Raw genomic sequence first — 27,598 nt, 5'->3', positions numbered from 1 at the left:
ATCTGAGAGACCAGAGGAATAGGAAAAGCCACAGCTAACCTCACCTTACAGATGCCTCATTCTCCAAAGAGACTTACTTCCTGTATACCCATGCCTATATGCCTTTCTGTTTTGCAGTCTCACTTTCTCTCTCCACCCAGCTACATCACTTCCTGTCTGTCTCTATAGACCTCCAGACCTCCATGTCACCATGCCTGGTTTTGTTTCCCAGTATTGCCTTGAACTCACAGAGATCTTGGTGGATCTCTATCTCCTGAATACTACGATAAAATGTGTGTGCTACCATTGAATGACTTCTATGTTTAATATAGTGACTGGCATTTCCCTCTGATCCTCAGATAAGCTTTATTGGAGTACACAGATAAAATATCACCACAGAGTAGACAGCAGGAAATAGTCAAACTGAGGGCTGAAATTAATAAAATAGAAACAAAGAGAACAAAAGAGTCAATGAAATGAAGAGTTGGTCGAGGATATCTCCAGAATACCTACAAAATCAAATAACCTTGGCCCATAGGAGTTCACAGAGTCTGAATCGATAACCAAGGAGCCTGCAAGAGACTGAAGTAGACATTCTGTATCCATGTTATACTTTTGTAGCTTGGTCTTCTTGTAGGACTCCCAATAACGGGAGCAGGGGCTGTCTCTAACTTTTTTGTGCCTTTTGGGGCCCTAATCCTCATACTGGGTCACCTTGCTTAATCTTAATACAAAATGAGATGTTCAATCTTACTGCAACTTGATATGCCATGTTTTGTTGATACCCATGGGAGGCCTGCCCTTTTCTGAACAGAAATGGAGGAGGAGTGGATAGGAAGGTAGAAGGAGTTGGGAGAGGAACGAGAAGGAGAAGAGGGAGGGAAAACTGGGGTTGGGATGTAAAATAAATAAATAAATATTTTTAAAACTATATAGGGACATTTATACACTGAGTTCCACACATTATTGGTTATATTTTAGGTAATTCGTGAATAGTATGATAGTTGGTGGCTTTGCAGCCATCTATATTGTTATTTTATCTACATATCTCCATCTTCTGTGTTACCTCCCTCCCCCTATCAACGAAGCTCCCCTTTCCCATTTCCACTGTACTGTGGCATTCTCATCTCTATCAAGGCAACATTCCTGTTTCACTTTCTTGGTTTCTGTGTTGACCACAGGCTACATAGTCACATCTAAATATTTGGAACTATGGGCCTCCAATAAAAGAGACTATGTGAAGTTTGTTTCAGAGTTTGGGTTAAAAGATCAATATGATATTTTAGATTTTGTCTCACCATTTAAATTTTAGTTCCTTCGAAGACAAATATAACTGGTTATCTTTTTCCAGGATAATTGTTTAGTATATATGGAAAATATTTATTCATTATCATTACTATGTAATTCAGTTAATCAGGATGCCAAATAAAATATTTCATGCTATGGTTTATTGACCTCTTACAATCGTAATTTTTTTTAAATGTACACAAAGCTTTATTCAATTATCTACCCGGGTATCTCTCAGAATCAGACTTTACACTGTAATTTCAGTACTTAGTTTTTGTGATTCAGGTAGAAAACATTTTAATAGGAATCTTATCTTGTGATCAAAGTGCCCAGTCCATACATATTTATACATTATGTATAAACACTGCATACCATTGATAAAAGTAGCCTGTCAGTGAAAGATTGATTAGAGTTTGTTTCTTTTTAGGCCTAAGTCCAGTTAATGATGAGAAATAAGAAAACTGATGGTATAACTGGTATATTTACTGACTTAAAAGCAGTAGTTCCATAAAATAGCATCATTTCATGAAATTAAAGCACACATTTATTTTTAATTTCCACATAAAGATTTCAGTATCCACAAGAAATAAACCATGGTAAACTGTCAAAGGAAATTTTCACATAACACCTTAATTTTTTCATGCTCTTATAATAATTAAACAATAGTAGTGAACTCTGCATATACTTTTTAAAGTAAATACAATATTCTTGATCTTAAAGGTATGTTGGAAATGGAAATTGAAAAAAAGTGATTCATAAAATATGCTCTTCAAGTCCTAAACATTCACAATTTAAGAAGAAAACTAGCTTAAAACATGGTACAAAAATCATTAAATTGAACAGTACACAGAAAAATCACATTGTTTCTAAAATGAAGCTCATGTAATATTCAATCTATGGAAAATAGATATATTTCTCCATTACTTTTATTAAAAACAACTATATTGGGGCTGGAGAGATGGCTCAGTGGTTAAGAGCACTAACTGTTCTTCCAGAGGTCCTGAGTTCAATTCCCAGCAACCACATGGTGGCTTACAACCATCCATAATGAGATCTTGGTGACCTCCGGGCATTCATGCAGACAGAATACTGTATACATAATAAATAAATAAATTTTTAAAAAACAATTATATCAGAGATAGCTTCTCAGTAAAAAAAATAATAAATTTATAGCAATATTAAAAATATAGAATACATGTTAAATCTGTGACATGTTTATATCACATCACAATTTGCTATTAAGTGTACTGTATCCAGTTTGCATTTGGAAATTTCATAACAGAAGTTTGTTGCTACTGTCATCAAAATGTAGGTACAGAAGAATTCCAAGTAATGAATAATTTATTTAATTCATGAGCTAATGAACACAGTTTAGAAACTAAGAGAGGTATTCATTTCAGGAAAATGAAAATAAAGGTGATTATCAGATTATAAAACTTATCATTAATGCACATAAAAAACAATAAATATTAGTACATTCATTATTTTAGGAATATGTATTTTATTGAAAGACATTAAGACTGTGTTATTGTATCCAGTCCCTACTAAAAGTGGACATAGATATAACTGTAAAATATTCTTTTTAACTTGATCTGAATTAATTTGAAATTATTCTCAGTTTTTATTTTTGTTTTATCTGTTATTCTATTAAATATCTATATAAGATTTCTCCTTACATTAAGTTTGATTTTAACATATATTTTTTCATATTATAGAAACTTTGTAAAACATGAGCAATAAAATATATCACAGTCAGAAGAACACTAAGAATCAAGTGTTCAATGCCTACCTGCATAGTGTGGACAAATTCTAGTACCCTTAGTATTTGGACATTCATGTCTATTATTATCACCTAGAAATTCTATTAGATTAGGGCTCTGAAATAATCCCACTATTGACTAAGCATAAACACAACTCAAATCTTTGATCGATGTTTATTATTAAATATATCTGATGCTCTGACCTTTTTTTTCCAAAAAGACTGAAACTTTCAGATGCATCCATGCTATGAAAGATATACCTCTCTTCTATATGTTTTCGAGTAAAACTTTTCAGTTCTTGCTTTTGTGTTGTTACTTGCCTCGTCAAAATTAGCGTTTTCACACCTCTTGAATATAAACAAGTTGTGATTCTTTATATAACTCAGCATCAAACATTCCTCTTATCACTTTAAATATTCATTTATTTGTCATTTAACAGAATATGTTTGGTTTGCAATATTTGTCATCACTACTGTCAAAGCAAGCAAAGGTCCCTATCTTCATCTCCTAACATAGTGATATCAGTGAGCTAAGAATTAAACATAGACAAATAATATCTGCAGGTTCAAGTGAAGATATGGTGCAAATAAAAGCAGAAATTAAAGCAAAGTATCAAGACATTGTACTTTGAGCATGGAGATAATGAGGGGCCACACTGAGAGCAGGACATTTAAGCAATGACAGGAGCAGCTGATACAAGTGCTATTTCACATAGAAAGGACAGATACAAAGGTGTTTAGTAGGGAACCAGTCCAGCTGGAAGAATTCTGGGGATGTTAACACGGCTGGAGAGGTGTAAGCCAAGAAAAAACCAACCAACTGAGCTGAAGTTGTACAAATGAATAGGGCAGAGCAAGGGGGAGCCTGGAAATCACAAGGCTTTGATTTTACTCTGCTCTGAAATAAGAGGGTATTGTGAAGTTTTTGAAGAAAGGCATGCCAGGATTTGACTAATGGCTTAAAGGGGATAATTCTTCATGTAATATTACCACGAGTGGTATTAGGACAAAGATATAACAATGAGGTTGACTATAATACATGGAAGCAATAATAGTATATCAGAAATTAACTAATCATAATATGATTATAAGTGGCTGGACTTAGAAGAGAAATCCAACAGGTTCTCTGATGCTTTCAACCAATGGGGTGCTTAAGAGAAAAAATTAAAGGCAAAGAGCACTGTAAAAATTTTGTCCTAAAGATTTTAAAACATAATTTACACACTTATCTCAAATGGATTGAATAACCAGATAATATTCGGGGAGGAATTGTGGGGATTTTAGAAGGTAAGTTTCTTTTTTGCCAAGTGGTAATATTTGAGTATACTATTGCATAGTTAGATCTAGAAATCATATTATCAGACAGGAGACACATTTAGTAGTCACTAGCATACTGACCATAAATAAAGGCGAGAAATGTGGATGAAACCATTATAAATGGATGGGGGTAGAGAAGATGAGAATTCATCAAGGATGGGCCACTGTAATTTGAGAGTTGATAAGATGAGGTAGATTCCATAAACCATTTGCTGTTGTGCCTCTGCCATGACCTGATGGACTCTAATCCTCTGGAACAGCGACACAAAATAAACTCTTCAATAAACTGCCTTGCCATGATATTTTATTATGGGAAGAGAAGAGTAACTAATATAAAAGTTGTTACTAGAGAATAGGCTGATGCTCTGAAAAGCCTGATCATGATGATGTGGATATTGGGGGGGGGTTGTTGTTGTTGTTGTAGTTGTTTTTTTGTTTTTGTTTTTGTTTTTTTAGTCAGGAGTAGTTAGCTGGTATAATCAAGGCTTAATGGGTCATTCTACTAAGAGCCTGGAGACTGTAATGCTGTAAGAAATACAACGGTAGAGGACAGACCAAAGAAGTTTCAGAGGATGTTGTGGTTAGAATGAGAATGTCCCATAGTGTCATAGGTTTAAATGCTTGGTCCTCAGTTAGTGGAATTGTTTAAAAAAGATTAGGAGGTATGGCTCAATTGAGGATCAATGGCTCAGAGAATGGGCTTTGAGGTTTCAAAGGCCTATGACAAACCCAATATGTCTCTCTACTAGCTGTCTGTAAATCAAAATATAAAGCTCTCAGCAACTTCTCCAGCATCATACATGTCTGCTCCCTGCCATAATGATTAATCATAGATTAACATTCTAAAACTATAAGAAAGACCCTCCATAAATGTTTTCTTTTATAAGAGATGCCATTCCTATGATATTTGGCAAAGACTCTTGTTGCATTTTGCTCATGTTCTGAGAACTTGCCTAAGAATAAAATAAAAAGTAGTGAACCAATATGTTTAGGCAGAGGAAATTTCAAGAGAGGGAAAAGTTGAATCTGTGGTTTGGTTTTTACTCTTTATTTGTTGCATGAATCTGTAAAAAAAAAAAAACAAGTAAGACAGAAAGAAATCCAAACTGTTCAGTTTGGAGTAGCAAATAAGCTTGATGCTATAGCCAAGAAATGTGATGGTCTAGAGAATATAATAGTCAATTAGCATAAATAAGGAGAGGGTATTCCTTCAGCACTGGGATGAAGAGAAGGGTGCCCTCAAATAAAACCTCCATTCTATGCTTCCAGCTTGGAAGAGAGATCTTAAGGCTTCATTATCTCCTAGAAAGAAATTATGTAAACTTCTATAAGTGCAATTCAAGGGGGCCAAGACTTTTAAGACTGCAGCCAAACTTAGCAGTATCGTACATGTGGTGCCAGCAAGTCGGGGAGGAAAGGGTTTATTTGGCTTATGCTTCCACATCCATAGTCCATCACTGAAGGAAGTCAGGATAAGAACTCAAACGTGACCAGAACATGGATATAGGAGCTGATAGAGAGGCCATGAAGGGTTGCTCCTTACTGGCTTTCCCCACATGTCTTGCTCAGCCTGTTTTCTTATAGAAGCCAGAAACAGAAGTCTACATGTGGCCCCACCCACAATGGTTTGAGCTATTAAGAAAATGACCTACAGGCTTTCGTTCAGCCTGATATTATGGAGGCATTTTCTCAATTGATGCTGCCTCTATTCAGATAATTCCAGCTTATGTCAAGTTGACATAAAACTAGCCAGCACAGGAAGAAAGTAAGATAATAATAAATTTTCTTTTCTTTTTTTGTTGTTTAAAACTTTTTTCCATTAAATACATTTTGAGCATGTTTTTCCCCTGCCTCTACTTCTCCCAGATCCTCCTCATCTCCCTACCCAAGCAACTTCATTGTCTTTCTCTCTCTCAAACAACCCAAAATCACAACACAACAAGAAAAAACAAAAACATAAGAAAATATGTCAAATGAAACAATTAAAAATTAAACCCACCAAAAACCCAGATAGAATTTATTTTGTGTTAGCCAGCTGCTCCTGAGGATGGAGCCTGCCCTGGAGTGTGGTTGATATACCGAGTAGCATTATATTGGAGAAACGTGATTTTAGTCTGTGACAAGAGGTGTCACCTGAAAATAGCTTCTTGAGACCCTATCTCTTTACTCCTTTCATTGCTGGGACTCCATGAGGCTTGAACACAGGCAGGTGCAATGCATACTTCTACTGTCTCTATGAGTTCCTATGCACAGCAGTCCTGTTGCATTTGGAATACTCTGGTTTCTTAGTGACATTCACAATCTCTGGCTCTTACCATCATCCCACCTTCTGCATTGATCCCTGAGCCTTCAGAGATGGTTTTGATGAAGTGATACCACTTGGGACTGAAGCTACAAAGACTCTCACTCTCTGCACATGGTTCAATTGTGAGTCTCTTTCGTAATCCCAACATACTTCAAGGAGCTCCTCTGCTGAGGCTTGAGTGAGACACTGATCTGTGAGTATAGCAATATGTTATTAGGAATCATTTTATTGCAATGTTCATTTAGCAGAATATTAGCAGTGTGTTTTCCCCTATGCCCACAACATTTCTACTCTCAGGTTTGTGGCTATTTTAATAGTGTCAGGGATGGGTTCTATCTCATGATTTGGACCTCCAAACCAACAAAAAGTAGTTATGCACATTTTTTTAATATTTGTCCCACTATTGCATCAGTTTATCTTTCAGGTAGGTCACTGATGTAGATTCCAGAGTTTGTAGCTGAATGAATACCTTTCTTTTCCAGTGCAGAGTACCACCTACCAGCACCAGGAGCACAACATTATACATTATTTTTGATTTAAAAGTATGAAACTTGGGGGAGCAAGGAGTGTCAGTAAATAAATGCACTTGGAACCAAGCCTGAGGACATGTGTTTTGTCCCTGGGTTCACTCAATGAAGAAGACAAACAGTTTCTGAAAGTTCTCTAACCTCCACATGTGCTCTATAGAGCATGCACACATGTGTTTGCACACACACACACACACACACACACAATTAAAAATAAAATCAAACATATTTTATAAAAACGTGTAAGATGTGATTGTAAGCAAAGGCATTTTCAAACACCTTGTTGATGTCATCATCTAGTTTACGAATTACTCTTTCAGTTATCAATATATAACAATAAAAGGTTAGGTAAACACTCACAATATGAAAGCAATGATGCAACATATGATTATGAATTCTGTAATTTCAGTAAATTTTCTACACCCTTTCATCTACAATTACTTGTTATTATAAGGGGGTCACCCATGAATTACTTATTTTTTGAGTATTCCTTGATTTCATAGTTCTTTGGCATGATACAATTTTGGTAAATGTTTCCAAAGGTATCTACAAATGGCTTAGAAGCAGAGAATTTAATTTGATGATTTTGTCTAATCCTTACTCTGCAAATAAATTCCTCCTAAAACAACCCGCATTTATCCTATTTCTATAAACAATGATTATGAATGTTACAATTATTGATTTATGGATGATCAGATGTAATAACACTTTTGTATGTACAAGACATTATATATGGTAAAGCAGAGAGCATTTTCAGGTACAATATAACAGTGAAAATTTAAGAGTGACAATCTTCATGTCCAATTAATTCCTTACCATGGAGAAAGAGTACTTTCTTTATTCGATTCTCATTTAAAATTTCTATTGCACTCTCAAAGTTTTCTGTATCTTATTCAAGTGCCTTATTGCTAATTGCAGTTCCAAAATGAAAGATGCATGATTAGAATTTTAGGAACACATTTGGTTAAATTTAAAATTCAAATCATAACATGCATTTGTTTTAAAAGCCAGTTATTGAAATGAATATATTCTTTATCTGGACCAGAAGTTAATATTTTAAATAGATTCTGAACATAACTTGTCATGATCACCATTCTTCATGAAAAGTTTTGTCATTTAAGCTGAAAATCTCCAATTTTGAGTCCATACATGGCACATAATTCTTTTGTAGAGCAGGACACCATGACTAAACAGCAAAGCATAAACCGTGGTTCAGATGGTCCATTTGTCTTTCAAAGGAAAAGTGGTTACATCTCATAAAGGACACAGATCAGGAAGGAAAGAATGCCTAAAACTGATGCTTTTCTATGTCTATAGTGATGTAGGACAAAAATTTCCATTAGTCCTGTTCACTTGATCCCCTTTCTATTACTTTAGTTTCTCTTACTATGTTAATACACTGTCCAAAATTAATTTGGGTAGTGAGAAAAGGTTTTAACTTTTTGGCTTACATTTCTAAGATGCTCTCCATTATTGAAATTTATTATTAAAAATATTTCAAGTGGGCTCTTGTGGTATGAATGAGCATTTCTTGGGTATATGCCCAGGAGTGGTATAGCTGGATCTTGGGGGAGATTGATTCCCAATTTTCTAAGAAAATGCCATATTGATTTCCAAAGTGGTTGTACAAGCTTGCATTCCCACCAGCAGTGGAGGAGAGTTCCCCTAGTTCCAAATCCTCTCCAGCATAAAGTGTCTTCAGTGTTTTTGATCTTAGTCATTCTGACAGGCGTAAGGTGGTATCTCGGAGTTGTTTTCATTTGCATTTCCCTGATGATTAGGGATGTTGAGCAATTCCTTAAATGTCTTTCAGCCATTTGAGTTTCCTCTGTTGAGAATTCTCTGTTTAGTTCTAAAGCCCATTTCTCAATTTGACTGTTGGTCGTTTTGATGTCTAATTTCTTGAGTTCCTTATATATTCTGGATATCAGTCCTCTGTCACATGTGGGGTTGGTGAAGATCTTTTTTCATACTGTAGGCTGTTGCTTTGCCTTATTGACCATATCCTTTGCTCTACAAAAGCTTCTCAATTTCAAGAGGTCCCATTGATTGATTGTTTGTCTCAGTGTCTGCGCTACTGGTGTTGGGAAAGAGAACGGGAGATCCTAGCTGGATCAAGGAAAGAGAGGGAGAACAAGGAATAGGAGACCATGCTAAATGAAGAACACATGAGAAGGGGAGGAAGCAGAGAGCTAGGGAGGCCCATGGAGATCCACAAAGATACCCCCGCAAAAGACTGCTGGCAATGGTCAAGAGACGGCCGGGACTGACCTACTCTGGTGATGGGATGGCCAAACACCCTGATAGTTGTGCCATAAACCCCATCCAATGACTGAGGAATCTGGATGCAGATATCCATGGCTGGGCCCCTGGTGGAGCACTGGGAGTCTAATTAGTGAGAAAGAGGAGGGTTTATATGAGCGAGAATTGTTGAAGCCAAGGTTGGATAAAGCACAGGGACAAATAGCCAAATGAATGGAAGCACATGAACTATGAACCAAAGGCTGAGGGGCCCCAACTGGATCAGGCCCTCTGAATGGGTGAGACAGTCACTTGGCTTGATCTGTTTGGGAGACAGCTGTGCGGTGGTGCCTGGTCCTGGGCTCGTTGCATGAGTTGGCTGTTTGAATCCTGGGACTTATGCAGGGACGACGCTTGGCTCGGTCTGGGAGGGGAGGACTGGACCTGCCTGGACTGAGTCAATCAGGTCGATCCCGGTCTTCGGGGGAGACCTTGATCTGGAGGAGGTGGGAATGGGGGGTGGGCTGGGGGAAGGGGGGAGGGCGGGAGGGGGAGAGCAGGGGAATCTGTGGCTATTATGTGGAACTGAATGGTGTTGTAAAATAAAAAAAAAAACTTAAAATAAACATTTATATTAATCTAAAAAGAAAATATTTCAAGTGGGGGACCTGGAGGCATGAAGTGAAGGAAAGACCATTGTAAAACACTACTTAGTGGCTTGCTTCCTTCTGCTTTATGATTAACATTCCCAAACCAGCCACACCCACCTGCATAGGAGAGGGCCTTCTCATAGTAGGTTGGTCCCTCCAATATCAATTTTCAATAAAATAAAATGCCACACAGATATGCCCATAAGAGGTATCTTATTGAAACTATTTTTGAATTGAAGTTCATGCTTTCCAGATGTGTTGTGTTGACAACCAAGGTTATCTGCTATACACATAAATACACAATGAACTACGAGTTTTTAAATTCACAGTACTGAAACCATAATAAATAGACAACAGGCAAGCTATGGTCAACTGTAAAAAAGAAAATGTTTTGGTGAAATCCAAAACTACCATATTCATAAGGATCTGGAAATCCTGTGTGGTTCTAAAAACCCAGCCAAGTACCCAGGACTAGTGAAATCATGGATCTTAGAGGAGAATCTACAACCACCACTCTACTAAAGTAGCACAATCCCTAACTACATTCTAAATATTTATCTTAATATCCACAGACAAGTGTAGTTCTTACCCTCATCAAGAAAACTGCTCTTGACAACAGTTGGTAGTCATTACATAAAACTACAATCAATCAAAACGCCGAGCTTTGGAGCTCAGTCCCAAACAATACACCTAAGAAACCACTCTTGGAGTTCAGGGAAAACTGTGGAAGAGGAGACAGAAAAAATGTAAAAGTCAGAGGATCAGAGAGTTCTTTGTGACACCATGTCTCCTAGTAAGTTACACTCATGAGGTCTCACCATGAGCTGTACAAAGAAATCAACTATATATATGTCAAAGTAGAAGACAGGGGAAAGACCACAGGTCTCCACTCTACAGGAACTATAGGCAACTAAGAAGTGCCAAGTACAGCAGAAATCATCTATAGGGGAGGACATAACAATTGGTTTCCAATACCAAAATTTCAGCCCTGAACATTCATACAAGTAATATCATACAAATGAGAAGATTATATTTAGGGAATATATATATATATATATATATATATATATATATATATATATATATATTTCATTTAAAGATAGCAAGGGTATATGGGAGGGTTTAAAAGGAGGAATGTGAAAGTGATATGACTATATAATAATCTCAAAAGAAACGAAAAGAAACAAAGAACAAAGCCAAATTTGTGGATATGTGGATATTTCTGCCCTCTCACACAAAGGAAATCATACACTTTTAAATCCAAAGTCCTTAAATGACCTGCCAAGAACATACTAACAGATATGATCAATTCCTGTATTGCCCTAAAATACATTCTTAAGCCATTCTTGATCACTAAAAATTTATTCCATCTTTTATCTTAACTATGCTTGAATATGCATTCCCCAGAGTCATAAAGCACATAATTCTGCATTTTCTTTCTTTTTGTGTTTTGTATACTTCCTGATAATTATAAGGAAAATTTATTAATGTGTACATTATATATACTTATATATGCATATATGAGATAGTTGCTGACAGGTAACATTGTTCAAATGCAGAAATACTTAGTGGATCTTGCTGTGGTACCAGTAGAATAAGTATTTTGAGGTTTATAACTTTTCTAAGTTTGAAGAGTTATAACTTATTGTATATTCAATTTTCTTTTTTGTGTGTGAGACATTTTCTATGATAATGTAGATGTTTTCATACTATATTCTACTGATAATTTCCAATGCAAAGCAAAGGTTTTATTCCAAATAGAGTAAAGGGCAGTTTATTCTGAGCCAAATACAAATTATCATGGCATGAGAATCATGACTGAGTTGAATGAAATGTCGTATAAAAGCTTTCTAGTCGCTGAATAAAGTGAAGCCATAAATAAATACATTTATCAAATAAAATGGTGGTTATATCAGATATGTACATTATAGCAAGGTAGGGAAATCTCTGTTGTAGGTTTCTGATGCTATCTGATGATATTCTTAGCATTTGGGTTAGTGGAAGCTACTGATTACCTAAGGTAAATACACTCAAACATTTTACATAGTTGTTGCAATGCTGTAGGTCAGATGTAAGGATTTGTAGCAAATTGTTTTTAATAGAAATGAAGATAGGCAAAGATAATTTTTCCTCTCAATTTCAAATATTCCAGATATGGAAAAGTTAGTCTTATTCCAGATCCAGGAACAAAAATCATAATTGCATGGTATCAATTACATTCATAAAAGTATCAACACATGCAGTTATAATTAGTAAATGACCAGTGTTTGGGTACATAACTTCATTATAAAACTTTCTACCCAAAATGGCACCTAGTTTCTATAGAAAAAGTGAGCATGTGTGTTGGAGCAAGGTGGTAGAGTACATATACATCATATTTTAGTTATAGATCATTAAGCTTGTGGTATGATATACTGGATTATATAAACCAGGATTCCTTTCCTCATAACTTTTGATTTCCATGCATTTTACTAATTAACTTTCTTCTAATCTGCTCTTGCTGGGTATCAAGATCCAATCTGGAAATATTCTATGTAAAACCTATGTGAATTACAAGTCCAAACCACTCACTTCATACCATGCCTCTAAAGTTTATACACAGCCATGCCCCTATTACTGCATCCAGAATGTGGGGATGTTAGAATTTATAATAACTTCTATCATGCCACAGCTTCAACTCAAACAACTTTCTTATCAAACAGAGCCACAAGTAGAAATTTTTCTAGACTCGAAATTGTTAAATGTTGTAGAAGAGAATCAAAAGATAAGTGTAAAACATTAGTCCCCATATCTATTTCTAATATAAATCTTTGACCTGCAATATCAGATTTTCAAGAAATATTTCAATACCACTCTCCAATTGATTTTAATATTCAGATATCATATGCAGTCTAGGTTGATGTGTATTGATCCTACCATTTTCCATTAGGACATCTGCTGTGGGATAATGCTCTTGTACACTGTAAAGATTTGTCACTTGAATTGTTTTAATAAAATGCTGATTGGCCAGTAGATAGGGAGGAAGTACAGGTGGGGTGACCAGATTAGGATAATTCAGGGAAGAGGAAGGACAGAGTCAGGAGTTGCCAGCAGACTCAGAGGAAGCAACATGAGAAATCCAGACAGAGAAAAGCTACCAAGCCATTTCGCCAAACATAGATAAGAATTACGGGTTAATTTAAGTAAGACCTAGTTAGTAATAAGCCTGAGCTAATGGCCAAGCATTTATAATTAATATAAGTCTCTGAGTGGTTATTTGGAAGCCTGATGTGGGATAAGGTGGGACACAGACAAGCCTTTTGCTACAGAGATCAATACTCAATTACTCTGGGTTGATTCCAGGAAGTACCAAATACTCTGTCTGTCCTGTTCTGAAATTGTGTTAGGCTCTCAGATGGTTTCACATTTGTCTTTGTTCTGACCCAGAAAAAGAATAAATGTAAAACACATTTCATATTTGCATCATCATAAATAATTAAGTATCTTACTTCAGATTTAGATACTATAATTTAACAGAGTGTTATTTATGAATTTAAAAGTTATTCATATTAATTAATTTTCATAGAAAGCTGAAGTCCTATATAAGCATGTGCTCACACACAAATCAAAGAAAAGAAAATACAGAAAATAACTATGTAACTGATGTTAATGTTTCTATCAAGGAGTTATCTTAGACAGAAAAGTAAATAAAAATTTGCCAAAGAGACAAATTTGTGTGTTTATCTGTTCACTTGATGAAATGAAGCAAAATAATTATAAATGAATTGTAAAGATGTCAGCAAAATGGTGGGCTGAGAAGTACCCACAGAAACACTGACCAATGAACAAAATTAAGAATGAATGGCTTCTATGAGTTTTCAGGGGATCAGTAAAAATACTTGTATACTGGAGCTTATATAATACCAATAAGAAATTCCTGAAAAAAAAAAAAACATGACAGTTGGTGTTTTACAGTGACGATCACACCTCTCTTCCTGTGCAGTGTAATGCATGCAAAAAGGAAATTTCACTTACCAAGACTTCTCCTCTGTGGCAAAAGCAATGGAGCAAACTGAGGTTCTCAGAGGAATACTTATGTTGTCCTGATATAAGACACTCTACAACTTGTGCCAAAATAAGGAAATAGCAGAAAACAAAGGTAATCTATGGTTTCACTGACAGATCCAAAAGAAAAAAATAAGTTTCTGCAAAAGAGTAAAGCATGAGCTTCCTAAGTGGTCATCAAATACACAGTGATCAACCTTGAAACTGCTCAAAGTTAATACTAAATTGACTAAATAATATATATGTATAATGTTGTGGTGATATATTGTGTACCCTAATAAAATTTGCCTAAAAAAATCAGAGGAGAGAACAAGCCACTAGATTAAACATAGAGGCCAGGCAGTAGTGGCACACATCTTTAATCCTAGCACTTGGGAGGGAAAGATACTTTTGGATCTCTGTGAGTTCAAAGCCACCCTGTACCACATGAGATTGTTTCAGTCTAGGAGAGAAACAGAGCCAGGCAGTGGTGGCACACACCTTTAATCCCAGTGCTTGGGAAACACATGCCTTTAATCCCAGCATTAAGAAGGAAGTAATATAGCTGGGTGGGGAGAAATGTATATAAAGTGTGAGGAGACAGAAGCTAAGAGTTTTTTTGGCTGGACAACCTTCAGATGAGGACTCAGAGACATTCAGTCAGAGGATTCCTGGAGTTTGTGAGGTGAAAAGTAGCTGTGGCTTGTTCCTTTGTCTCTCTGATCTTTACCCCAATATCTGGCTCCTATAAATAAGTTTATAGGAATCAAATATTGACAGCTTTAATGAAAGAATCACCAACATACTGATAATAAAAAGACTCAATATTCTACTACAGTAATGAGTGAAAAATCTATGGAGTAGAGAATAAAGAAATAGCAAGCTTCAGAGTATAGACAAATTAGACCTACCACAATATATAGATCACACTACAAAGTTATTTAAATAAAAGAAAAACAAAGAAAAGAAACAAAGAAAAGAAACATTATAAGACCATTTCATATGATCCAATAATCCCACTCCTCAGTACAAGCAAAGACAATGGTATTAGTGTAATAGATAGATGTCTCCCCATCATAGTTATTGTAGCATTATCTATAAAGTAAAAGAAATGGAAATGATGGAAATGGCCTAACTGTCATTGAACATTAATGAACATTTAATGAATTATTAAAAAGCATGTTACATAACTAATCCAAAAAAAAGAATAAAACCTACATATTTGTTGCAAAATGGATGAAACTAGGAAGCCATTATATCAAGTGAAATATGCCAAGTGCAAAATGACAAACCTGATTTGTGCTGAATTTAAAGGCTTATGTTAGAAATTAAGAGCAGGGGGATGATTATCAAAATCGTGGAAGAGTAGGGGTCAGTAAATCATGAGAACTGTTGGCATAAAGGCATGAATTTGGAATTATAGAAAAGAAATATATTTCATGTTAAACCGAATTACACATTACAAACAATGATACTAAAAATGCTCTTGAATATTTTTTCCATAAGAGAAAATTATTTCCAGAAACACAATTATCCAAATTTGAAATTATAGGATATATACATACATCAAAGCATTACAAATTACTCTGTAAGTTCATACAAGTTTAAGTGATAATATTGTAGAATGACATGAATTATCAGGTAGGATATTTTTAAATAACAAAATACTTGATCTATAAGAAATTAATTTTATATATATGGATAAATATATACTGAAAACACTTAACAGAATAGGAATGACTGTACAAATTCCAAACAAAAGTGAGTGTAATAAAAAAAAAACATTTACAACAGAAAAACACAGACATGATTGATAAAGGGACAAACATATTCAAGTGATTTAATAATATAAGTACTTGCGCACAAATTTCAAGAGTTCCTAAGTTTATAGGAATCAAATATTGACAGCTTTAATGAAAGAATCACCAACATACTGATAATAAAAAGACTCAATATTCTACTACAGTAATGAGTGAAAAATCTATGGAGTAGAGAATAAAGAAATAGCAAGCTTCAGAGTATAGACAAATTAGACCTACCACAATATACAGATCACACTACAAAGTTATTTAAATAAAAGAAAAACAAAGAAAAGAAACAGAAAATACACATGATTTTTATACCTGGGATATTTTCCAGAATTGAAAACACATTGAACTACTGCTTTTTTAAAAATTTTTCCCTTAAAACTGACTTTTGAATTTTAATTGTGATTGTAACAATATTAAATGTTAGGTTCATTAAAAGTGATTAATTCGTATGAGCTACATTCCTTTGGGTACAATTATTTTATGAAACAGAGGGTATGTTCAACTTTTTTTTCCTTCTTTAATAACCTGCTGTATGGTAGTTAATACAGCATAAAGACCTTAACTGGAGGCAAGTTCACTTGATATTTTGTGCTATTAAGCCTCCAGGAAGAGAATACAATACCCATCTACTTTTTTTATAAGCCAAAATTGTGATGCTATGCAATAGGAGAAAATAGTTCAAAATGAGTCATAGAATTACCAGACCATTGATTTGCACAAATGATGTTTATGTCATGACAGAATTCAACTGCACATCAACAGTAGAATGAAATATAGAAAATTGAGACTTATGTGTGGGAGGCCAGCTCCCACCTTTTAAAGGGTTCCTATGTGGAGGAGAGAGGAATAAGAAACTTTTAGATAGAAAGATAGCAGAGAGGAGACAGACAGAAACACAGGATAGCTTTGGGAGGACCTGGATCAAAATCCTTCTGTCTCTTCAAAAGGGCTTTTCATAACAATGCCAAGGCGTGGGGCAAAAGACCTCCCCCTGGTTGGATCAATGCATATTGCATAGCCAAGTACAGACCCTTCCAAACACTTGGTAACCATGCCTGTGGTCAAATCACCCCCTTATGCAGCTCTGCTGGGTAAAGCAAACTCAGATTCTCGGACCCTGAGTAAGTTCTAAGAAATGTTTGTGGGTCTCTATACTTACAGAACTTATCATAAATTTAAATATTAGTATATCGAGCAAGTTATAAGGAAAATTGAGAATATCAACAGAAACGTAACCCAGAACATAACCTAAAAAGTAAAGGACACAGAGAAAATGTTACTGAGATTAAGCTTATACTTCTATTGAAAAGAAAATTATCTCAAACATATACTCTAAATTGATAGTTGAAGAAACTATAAAATGAAGTGGTACAGAAATATCTAAAATTAATAAAGGTTAAATACAAATAAGACTGATATTGTGGGGTACAGAAAATAATGAATTTAAAACTTAATTTTAAGGATTTATAAACTATATTAGCTCATTATACATCATTATTGGTAATTACACAAAACTGGGTACTTCTGAAGATAGCTCTAGCCTAATATTGCAGAAGTAGAAAATATCAACTGCAGGACACCTGCTCTTGTGAGTCCATCTGGCTGATAACCTTTTGGCAGGTCACAGCATAGCAGGAATGCACTCAAGAACAAGACATAGATGACAAGAAAAGAAGCCAGAGAGACCCGAGGGAAGAAAATCCTGGAATATTTGGTAAATTCTTTCTCTACGTGAGATATAATATGACCTACATCCACTCCTTCCCAGGGCAGTGTGTCATTCCCACAATGAATGAGATGAATAGAACATATTAGGAAAATATAGAATAATAAATAAATAAGTTTGAATTTAGAAATCAAATGATTTTTGGTGTGAACACCAAGACTATTGAGTGTTAGTGTTGGAAAATGAATGATGTTGGGCTCTGATCTTACAACACAAAGAAAAATAAAGTTGAAAAAAATAACTGGAAGAGAAAATAGCCTATAAATCTTATGCAGAAACATAGAAATACCATTTGGAATATTAAATATGACAATGAACTTTAATACAACCCAAAAATACAGGACAAAGAAGAAAAATAATCAAATTAGACTACACCACACTTAGATAAAAAGGTCACTTAAATAATGTGAGAAAATAGTTGTAAAGCATATACCATGTGAGCAGATAATGTCAAAATATCGACTCCTTCAATTAGCATTATGTGAGTGGGGAACATGAGCTCTTTTTGTTACTGTAGAAAATACCAGAAATAATCATCTTTCAAAAGAAGCATTTTATTTTCTTCATGACTTCAGATAATTACTTCAGAGATTTCAGAGTTGTGTGACTCTGGGGCTTTTGGGTCTAGGACAAGGCAGGGCAAGAGTGACAGGCAGGACAAGGTTATAACCTCAAGATGAACAAGAAGTGAGAGTAAGTGTAAAATGCTCTTAAAAAATATACCCCAATCATGCAAAACTTGTACTTGGATTTGCTTCATGAAATGTTCGGCAATGTTGTAGTATTAGCAAGAAGAGGAGCAACATTTTAAAGTGCAGGCCTTGAAGGACTTCCAGCACCTTGAACACACAGAGATCCTGGTAGATCTCTGCCTCTGGAATGCTAGGATTAAAGGTGTGTATGCCACCATTTTCTAGCCTCTATCTAGTGGTTGTTCTGTTCTCTGACCCCAGATAAGTTTATTAGGGTGAACAATATTTTGGGGAACACAATACCACCACAGAATAGAAAGCATCCTTTAAAGGATACATTAAAAAATGAAAAAGAAAGTATATTGCACTCAACACCTGACCATAACTTCCATTAGTTTCAATTATGTATTCATGCCTCCATATCCTACTTCCCGAAGCATCCCAAACATTTTTACTTTTAATATTACAATTATTAAACATAGTGGTTTTGTTTAAAGTGAGAGGTAAGCAGCAAGAGTTACTGCCCTCTTTGTGTCTTAGCATCTTTTAAGCACAAATATGTCTTGGAAAGTAAAAAAGGTACCTGACAATGAAAATTTTCACCTATTACTGTCTGTCTTTTTTCTGTTTGGTTTTGTCAGCTTAGTTTGAAAATCCAATGTAAAACACAGAAGCCAGCAGGAGTGTATGCTACTCCATGAATATCTGAGTATTTGCAAGAAAACAATTAAATTTGAATCATAATGTCTTTTGAATTGAATTTCATATTTATAATGAAACATTTCATTCTTAACGCATCATAAGTCAAAGTTGATGAAGAATAAAAGTATGTTATCCTAGACACTCATCATTGTCCCTGGAACATCCCTTTCATTATCAGCTGCTGGCCAACTCCATCAGTGAAGCACTGGATTTTCAATTAAGCTTTTTAGATTATAAGACATTTAATACTTAACATTAACATTTAAGAAAGAGAATATAATTAGTGTTAGAAAATAAAATATCACTCATGTTAATGGGGAGGCAGAATGGTTACAATGGCTTTATTATAACCAATGAGATCTAGATACAACACAATTACATCCCCCCAAATCTAATGCCATCAGGGAAAAAAATAAAGAGGAAAGAAAAGGAAACCAGTCCTAAATGCACATCCATATGCCAAAGGTTGTAAGCAACTAAAATAATCCTGACAGAAGAAGAAAGTACTGGACCTCTCAAAGGACATGATTTCAAATTATATCATCTCAGAGCCATAGTAACCATAAGAGAATGGTCCTGACTCAAACCACTCTGACCCTTATAAAAGAACAAAATATGAATAAGCCCACGCAACTACAGCCAAATGATTCCTCACAAAATTGCCAAGAACAAAACATTAGAATAGAGGTACCCAGATTCTGCATGTAGCAAATGGCATTGGCGGAAATGGACATATACATGTAGAAACCAGAAGCCAGAAGTTTGCCTGTATCTCTAATAAAATGAACCAATTAATAGATTTTAAATGGATTAAAGTACTTTAGACTTCTGTAAGAACATATTACAGAGATACACGATTGAGATAGACAAAGTTTTGGGGGGATACACTCTAATAGTCTAGGAAATGATAATAATTGATGAATAGAATTGAATGATTGAAATGCTTCTGAAGAGAAAAGACATATTACAGAATGGTAGAAAAATCTTTACCAACTCAGTCATCTGCAAAAGAATAAACTTTTAGAATGCATAAAGGTCCCCAAATCAACATCAAGCAAAGATGTAATCTAATAAATAAATAGGCAAAATACCCAAACAGGCGATTTTTAATTAGTGCAAATTCCAGATAAACTCATGAAAAAACTGTACTTTCATTATCCATTGGAAGAATGAAAATCAAAGGCACATTGTGGGTTCATCACACCTAGAGAGAACTGTGACCAAGAGAAACAAAACCTGGAAATGTGAGTGAGGAGGCACTGGGGAAGGGAGTCCTCACACCCTACTGGTGGAAGGGTGAGCTAGTGCAGCTGCTGTGACCTTGAGTGCAGAACTCAGACAACCGGACGTAGATCTCAATGTCATCAGCTACACCATTTCAGCTAGTTACTTTTCTCTCTGCTGTGACAGAATCACTGAAAAAATCAACAACAAATGCATATTTTAGCTCACAGTTTAAAGGAATATTGTTCACCGTGGAGGAAAAGACTCCACAGCTGGCAGATAGTGGCTGGTGAATGTGTCCATTGTGGGCAAGCAGAGAGAGGCAAAAGGTGGTGTTTAACCGATTTCTAATTTTTGTTATTTTTCCTTGATTTGGGACCTCAGCCCTACATTCAGGGCAGATCTGTGTTCCTTGGTTAATCTTCTCTGGGAATTTCTGGAAATGCCATTACAAACATACCAAAAGGTATTAGTAACACCCTATGTTTTTTATTAATTCAGAGAAGTTGAAAATCAAAATGAACAACCATAACACTCCTGAAAATATACTCAAAATATGCCAAACCAACATATAACAGAGTCAATGACACACTCATGCTTGAGGCTGAACTACTCACAAAAATCATATTATAGAATTAGCTCACATACAAATGAATTAATGATTGGCAGAGTTCTATTTAGCCATAAAGAATAATAAAGTTGTTTATTTTTACAGAAAATGGATTGAATTGGAGATTATCAGGCTAAGCAAAATAAACTGGTTTTTCATAGGTAAACCTTTTTTTCCCTTTCCTATATTGTGTGAACCCACAAAAGTCTGTTAAAGGATCTCAAGAATTTATTAAAGTATAAAATGGAAGTAATACACTCACTGACACAGAATAAGGAAGACACAGTCACTGCTCTGTGGTGGTATTGTGTTCCCCAAAATATCGTGTACCTTAATAAACTTATCTGGGGTCAGAGAACAGAAAAGCCACTAGTTAGGCAGTGATAGCACACACCTTTAATCCTAGCATTCCAGAGATAGAAATCCCTCTGAGCCGGGCGGTGGTGGCGCACGCCTTTAATCCCAGCACTCGGGAGGCAGAGGCAGGCGGATCTCTGTGAGTTCGAGGCCAGCCTGGTCTACCAAGTGAGTTCCAGGAAAGGCGCAAAGCTACACAGAGAAACCCTGTCTCGGAAAAAAAAAAAAAAAGAAATCCCTCTGGATCTCTGTGAGTTCAAGGCCACATTGGAAAAAGCCAAGCATGGTGACACACACCTTTAATCCCAGAAAGCCAGCCTTTAATCCCAGAGAGTGGTGGTAGAAAGCAGAAAGATATATAAGGTGTGAGGACCAGAAACTAGCAGCATTTGGCTGGTTAAGCATGTGGCTGGTTAAGCTTCAGGCTTTCAGCTGAGATTCATTCTAGATGAGGATACAGAAGCTTCCAGTCTGAGGAAACAGGACTAGCTGAGAAGTTGGCCAGGTGAGGTTAGCTGTGGCTTGTTCTGTCTCTCTGATCTACCAGCATGGACCCCAATAACTTGCCTCAGGTTTGATTTTATTAATAAGAACTTTTAAGATTCCTGCTACACTGCTCCAGTTGCCAAGTCTTGCTGTTCTGCCAAGGGGAGCTGGTGACCAACCACAAGCTGCTCCATGCCACCTGACTCAGTCCTTGCCACCCAAGAGAGCACCCCACTCCTCTCTTTCAGCTCTTAAGGGGTTACATATGCAGACAAAGCCCAGCCCTAATGCTTGTAACCCAAAGTCATTGGCTGAACATAATGAATTCCCAAAACACTTCCTTTTTTTGTCTAAATAAGAAGGTTCTAAACGTAATACAAAACTATATATAATAAGAACAATTATCAAGTATTGTCCAGAAGAAAGAAAGGGTAATAACATAAGCAAAAATGGAGCTATAACCAACAAGAACAACATCAAGCTAGAAACATATACTAAATGCCTACACATTGCAGGGATTACTCCAATGGCTGTCCTATCCTGGTAATTTTAAGTCTTGTACCTGATAAGCTCTTAGCTAAGATATAAATGGATGGCAACTGTATCTACATAGTCTTCAACTCCGTCAAAACCATGAGAAGGAAAATGATATTACCTGAGTAAGCAGAAAGTGCAAGCAAGGAACTCCTGAAGTATGTAAGAAATGACAGAAACAGCTGGCTGCCTGGACAGTCACCCAGTGTTTCTCTGCAACTTTAGGGAATCCACTTTTGGCTACATGCCTAGAATATCTGACAGATGATTTTCAGAAGCAGGAAAATTTGAAAGACTGTCCTACCATGTCTTCTCGAGGTTCAACAGTTGCCTTCCCTTGTATCCTGCTCCTCCAGTTTGGACAGCATACTATCAGCAGTCAAGGCAAAGGCAGTTCTTTGCTCAACAGACTATTTTTGCCAAGAAAAAGACAAACTCCACAGGGAGTGTCTTTGATGCCCAACATCCTCTCAGGAGTAGATCAGTGCTGCAAGGAGCAATTGTCTTTCACATCAATAGAATTTTAAGTTATTAAAACATTTAAATGCCAGGAGACAGAGCCAGGTAGATCTTTGTGAGTTCGAGGCCAGCCTGGTCTACAGAGTGAGATCCAGGACAGGCACCAAAATTACACAGGGAAACCCTGTCTCAAAAAACAAACAAACAAAAAAAAAGGCAAAATTTAAAAAATCATTTAAATGCCATATTCTATGGGTCTTTGAAATGTTTGAAGATTAGTTATCCATCTGAAATGTATCTCTATTTATCTAGAAAACCTAACTAATATGACTATAATTTGACAAGCATGGGTGTAATTCTTATCAACTTATATAACTTCACATTATAAAAGAAACAATCTCTAAACTTACATATAACTTAAGGAGAGTGACCTTGAATTTATACAAAAATATCTTAAACAGAGGTAGAAATGTATAGTGCAATATGACAAAAAATGCTTAATTTACATCATATACAAAATATCCTAAACAGAAGTAGAAACATACATATAGTATGACAAAATAATTTTATATTTGTATCATTATATACAACATTTTAAAAAGAAGTAGGAATATATGTACAATATAACAAATATAGTTTTGAATCTTTATCAATATACAAATTATCTTAAACAGGAATAGAAAAAAATTACACTTATATGCGAATTATCTAAAACTTATAATTGCAGTTTTAGTTTACAAGTAGAAACAATAATCTACCATATTGTCCTATCCTATATATCCCCCGTTTAGTATTCCAAAAGAGATTCCTGAGTCTAAACATTTTTGTTCCATCCCCAACCCTATAACAATTTATAACCAACCCCTAACAGATCACAATTATCCATAACCCTGAGAAAACAAAAACCTGTTGGAACAGAAGACGCTGTTATCTTAGAATTACTTCTTACTCTCTAGGGGCAATGGCAAATCTGTGGGATCCTGTAAAAAACTAAAACAATGGTTAAGTCACATGAGGACTAGCTATAACATTTGTAGCCAGTCTCAGAGAAATAGGTAAAGCTTATCTGAAGTTTTGGCTACAGTGGTATATGACAGTGGACCATCTCTGCTGCCACCTTGGAATTCTCCTGACCACTTTGTAGTCCAAGGTCATTCTTTGAGTGAAGTTTATATGCTTAATGGCATTAATATGAACTAGGTAGAATCATTGTAGTGTGGCCCCATCGTCCTTCTGGAGACTTCAGAAATAGCTGTTGGGAAATATTTTTGTTCAATGTGGAAAACAAATACTATTAATATTAAGAGATAAAGTTTAAATTTTAAGATATTAAAATATTTAAAAAATGGTTCTAAAGAGTTAAAATAAGTATGGGGAGAAAGAGAATTGTGATAACCTTAGTCCTCAGATTTTGGTTTTCTTCTCAAAGGCATTCCCCTTTTCCCCTTTCTTATGTGTAGTTCCTGAATTAAACTGCTTGAAAGGAGAAGAGTTACTACTGTGGGTATGAAAAAGGTTAATGGAGTGGTAAAATGAAACATGGGAGAGGGGATGAAAATGACAAAGAATATTATTGTTTGAACATATGGAGCTGTCACATTGAAACCTACCACTTTATGCCATTAATACACGCTAATTAAACAACACTTCAGATTTTTTTTTCAAATTCACAGCAACAATATTAAAACTAATTTTCCTGTTTAATGTACTTGAACAGGAATGACTTTAGTATGCATTATCAGTGCCTGCTTTGCTCTTGGGTGTAACTTCAGGAATATTTTACAAGGTATCTGCCTATTACCGCCCTCAGTGAAATTCTTTTGGTTAACATTGTGGAGTGCCACATTGACTTGGCTTTCCCCAGGTTGATTAACAAATATTTTTGTCCAATTATCATTCAATGATCTCTATCTGGAACTATGAACTCAATTTCTTCCATCAAGGACATATAATATATGCATTCCTTGCCCTACAATTGCTATAGGACTACACCAATAACCAAATCTCACATTGTAATTAGGTCAACTCTCTGCTGCCAAAGCTATTTATAAGAAACCACTTTCTTCTTCTCATCACTGTACTCCTTTGTATATATGTTTACAGTAAAACAAAAACACCTCCCAATTATGCAATGTGTAATCTTTTAGTGTAATATACTCTTATCAGCATTCAGTGTTTGTTTTAAGGGCAATAAAGATTGTTAGTAAAATATATATGGAAACATAAATATGTCAGACTTCCCTAGATCTGATGTAATTCAAATGTAAGTGCACATCATAAACATTGACAAGGATGAGTCCAATTAACATAAATACACATGAGTTACTTCAGTGGTTAAGGGCACTGAGTATTCTACCAAAAAAATGCAGGTTCATTCCCTGCATCCACATGGTAGCTCACAGCTATGTGTAATTCCAGGTCCAAGGGTTCAAACTTCTTTTTCTGTTGTCTGTGACCACATGGTACATAGAAATGCATAGAGGCAAATCTCACACATATATAATAAATTTTAAAAACAAAAGGATTGTGTGTGTGTATATATATATAATTAAATTTTCTTTTCAGCTTCTCCATATCAAATAATCCAGTTATCTACCATTCTAAAAATCAAATAACATAAAAGCAAGAGCAACTATACTCAGTAAAATATAACCTCTGCCACTGAAATGGATGAAACTTGAATATTCTAAAATAGCTGTTATTCTGATTAATGGGCAAAATAGTGTGCAGCTCATGCCTTAAACCTATATTACTATCATTAGACAAAGAAACAATGATGCTTATAGCTGAGATAGAGTCTACATGGACTAGAAATAGAATTCTTTCTTCTAACTGAAGCTGAGCTTTGGATTCAACAGTAGCAAGCATGAATATGTCTCATGTCACTGTGAAGATGTTACATTTCCTAAGTGTTACCTATTTGCATATATCAACTCTTTTCAATTTTCCACTTCATTCCACATTTTCCTTTCTTTCAGGAAAGGTTTTATGCTATTTTGATTTTTAAAATTTCTTTGACTTCTTTTGTTCTGTGAGATTATAATTGCAAAATTCCTCTCTTATGGTTCCTTTTTCTAAACTTCCCCATATACCTTTCCTTGCTCTCTTTCCACCGATTCTTGTCGCATGCACATATGTATATGTGTATCCATAGATATTTCTAAAAGGATCTGTTCTTCTCAATGGCATCATGGTTTCAATACAGCAAGAAGATCATTCATTGAGAATGAAGAATGTATAGATATACATATGGCTTATAACTTTCTTAAACTTGAATATCTTGTTAATATAAAGGCAGCCTAAAGGAGAGCAATAAGCAGGCTCAGATACATGATGAGAAATGCTTTAGTGGGTTTTACTATTAAAAAATTGAGGAATTGCTCCCTTTCACCAAATACTTTTATAGAAAAAAATAATTTTCAATAAAGCTACAGGTTTATCTGTTTAATCAGTATTGTACCATCTGAAGTAGCTCCCTAGAACTATTTAAAATCTAATTTGTGTTTACTGGCCAACTGAGTTATGGGGTTTTAAAATGTAACAGTCTTCAAAATTTCCTTCTTTAAAAGGAAAACCTTCTGCATGGAAGGTTTACTGACTACTCTCAAGAGTTAATCAGTGTGATTTTAATAAAATTGCAATTTCTTTAAATATCGTTTGAGTTTTATTTGGGAAGCATGTCGTCAACAAGATAATAAAATGTGTATCCAGCCAGGCGGTAGTGGTGCATGCCTTTAATCCCAGCACTCACGAGGCAGAGCCAGGTGGATCTCTATGAGTTCGAGGCCAGCCTGGGCTACAGAGTGAATTCCAGGAAAGGCGCAAAGCTACACAGAGAAACCCTGTCTCAAAAAAACAAATAAATAAATAAATAAAACTAAATAAATAAATAAAATGCGTACGCACTTGCAGAAAAATCATTTTTAATAACCATCTATGTACAAATATACTTTTGATAATATTAAACATTACAGAAGAGAAATAACAGTCCTGGAGAAAACCAAAGAAATAATAAAGGACTTAATAAAGAGTCCAGAAAGGCCAGCTTCACATTATCATTCCCCATGATGTTCTCTTCCAGGGATGCCTCTATAGTACCATGTACCATGTCAGCTTGACAAAACCTTCCAGTAGCAAGCCAACTGTGGTCTTTCCCCAGTAGTCTACCTAAAATTTCTGGAGGAGTTGTTTAGATAAAGTTTTCCTGCTAATACCAATTTGAAAAAAAAAGTGAAAGAAGTGACTATAATCTTAAAAATTTAGACACCAATTCAAGACTGGGAATCTGAAAGTAGTTCAGTAAAAGGTGTCAAGACACAAAGAGCAAAATAAGACATGTGTTACTATTCCCAAACAAGTGTTCATCTGCAATATACCTGGGAAAGATTTCAAACTAGTCATCTTAAAGAAGCACAGTGAGCTACAAGAGACTATAGACAGATATCTGTATCAACTCAGGAAAATGCTATCCAAAAAGAATAAGTTTAGCACATGCACACACACACACACACACACACACACACACACACACACACACACCAATTCAAAGTGACTCAGACAAATCTGGCAACAATAAAGAAAGCATTCAGTGGAGAACTCTATGGGCAATCTGCATCAAAAAAATACAAATCTGAGATGTCAAACAATAGTTAATTCAAATTACCCAGGCAAAAGAATAAAATGAAAAAGAAAAAGGACTAAAGAAGAGTGAACTAAAAAGGACTAAAGAAGAATGAACTAAATCTCTAAGACTTTAGCATTATTAAGCAAATAATTTTAACAAAATAGCAAAAACCACAGAAATTTCTGACAGACTGGACAAAGAGAAATAAAGTTTATTTAAGAAATAATGATAGAAAATTCTCCAAATACATTTAATTTTACAAAGATGTAACATTCTCAAAATCAA

This window comes from Peromyscus leucopus, chromosome 6 (assembly GCF_004664715.2).
Source record: "Peromyscus leucopus breed LL Stock chromosome 6, UCI_PerLeu_2.1, whole genome shotgun sequence".
Lineage (NCBI taxonomy): Eukaryota > Metazoa > Chordata > Mammalia > Rodentia > Cricetidae > Peromyscus > Peromyscus leucopus.
Note: the sequence above shows the minus strand (reverse complement) of the source record.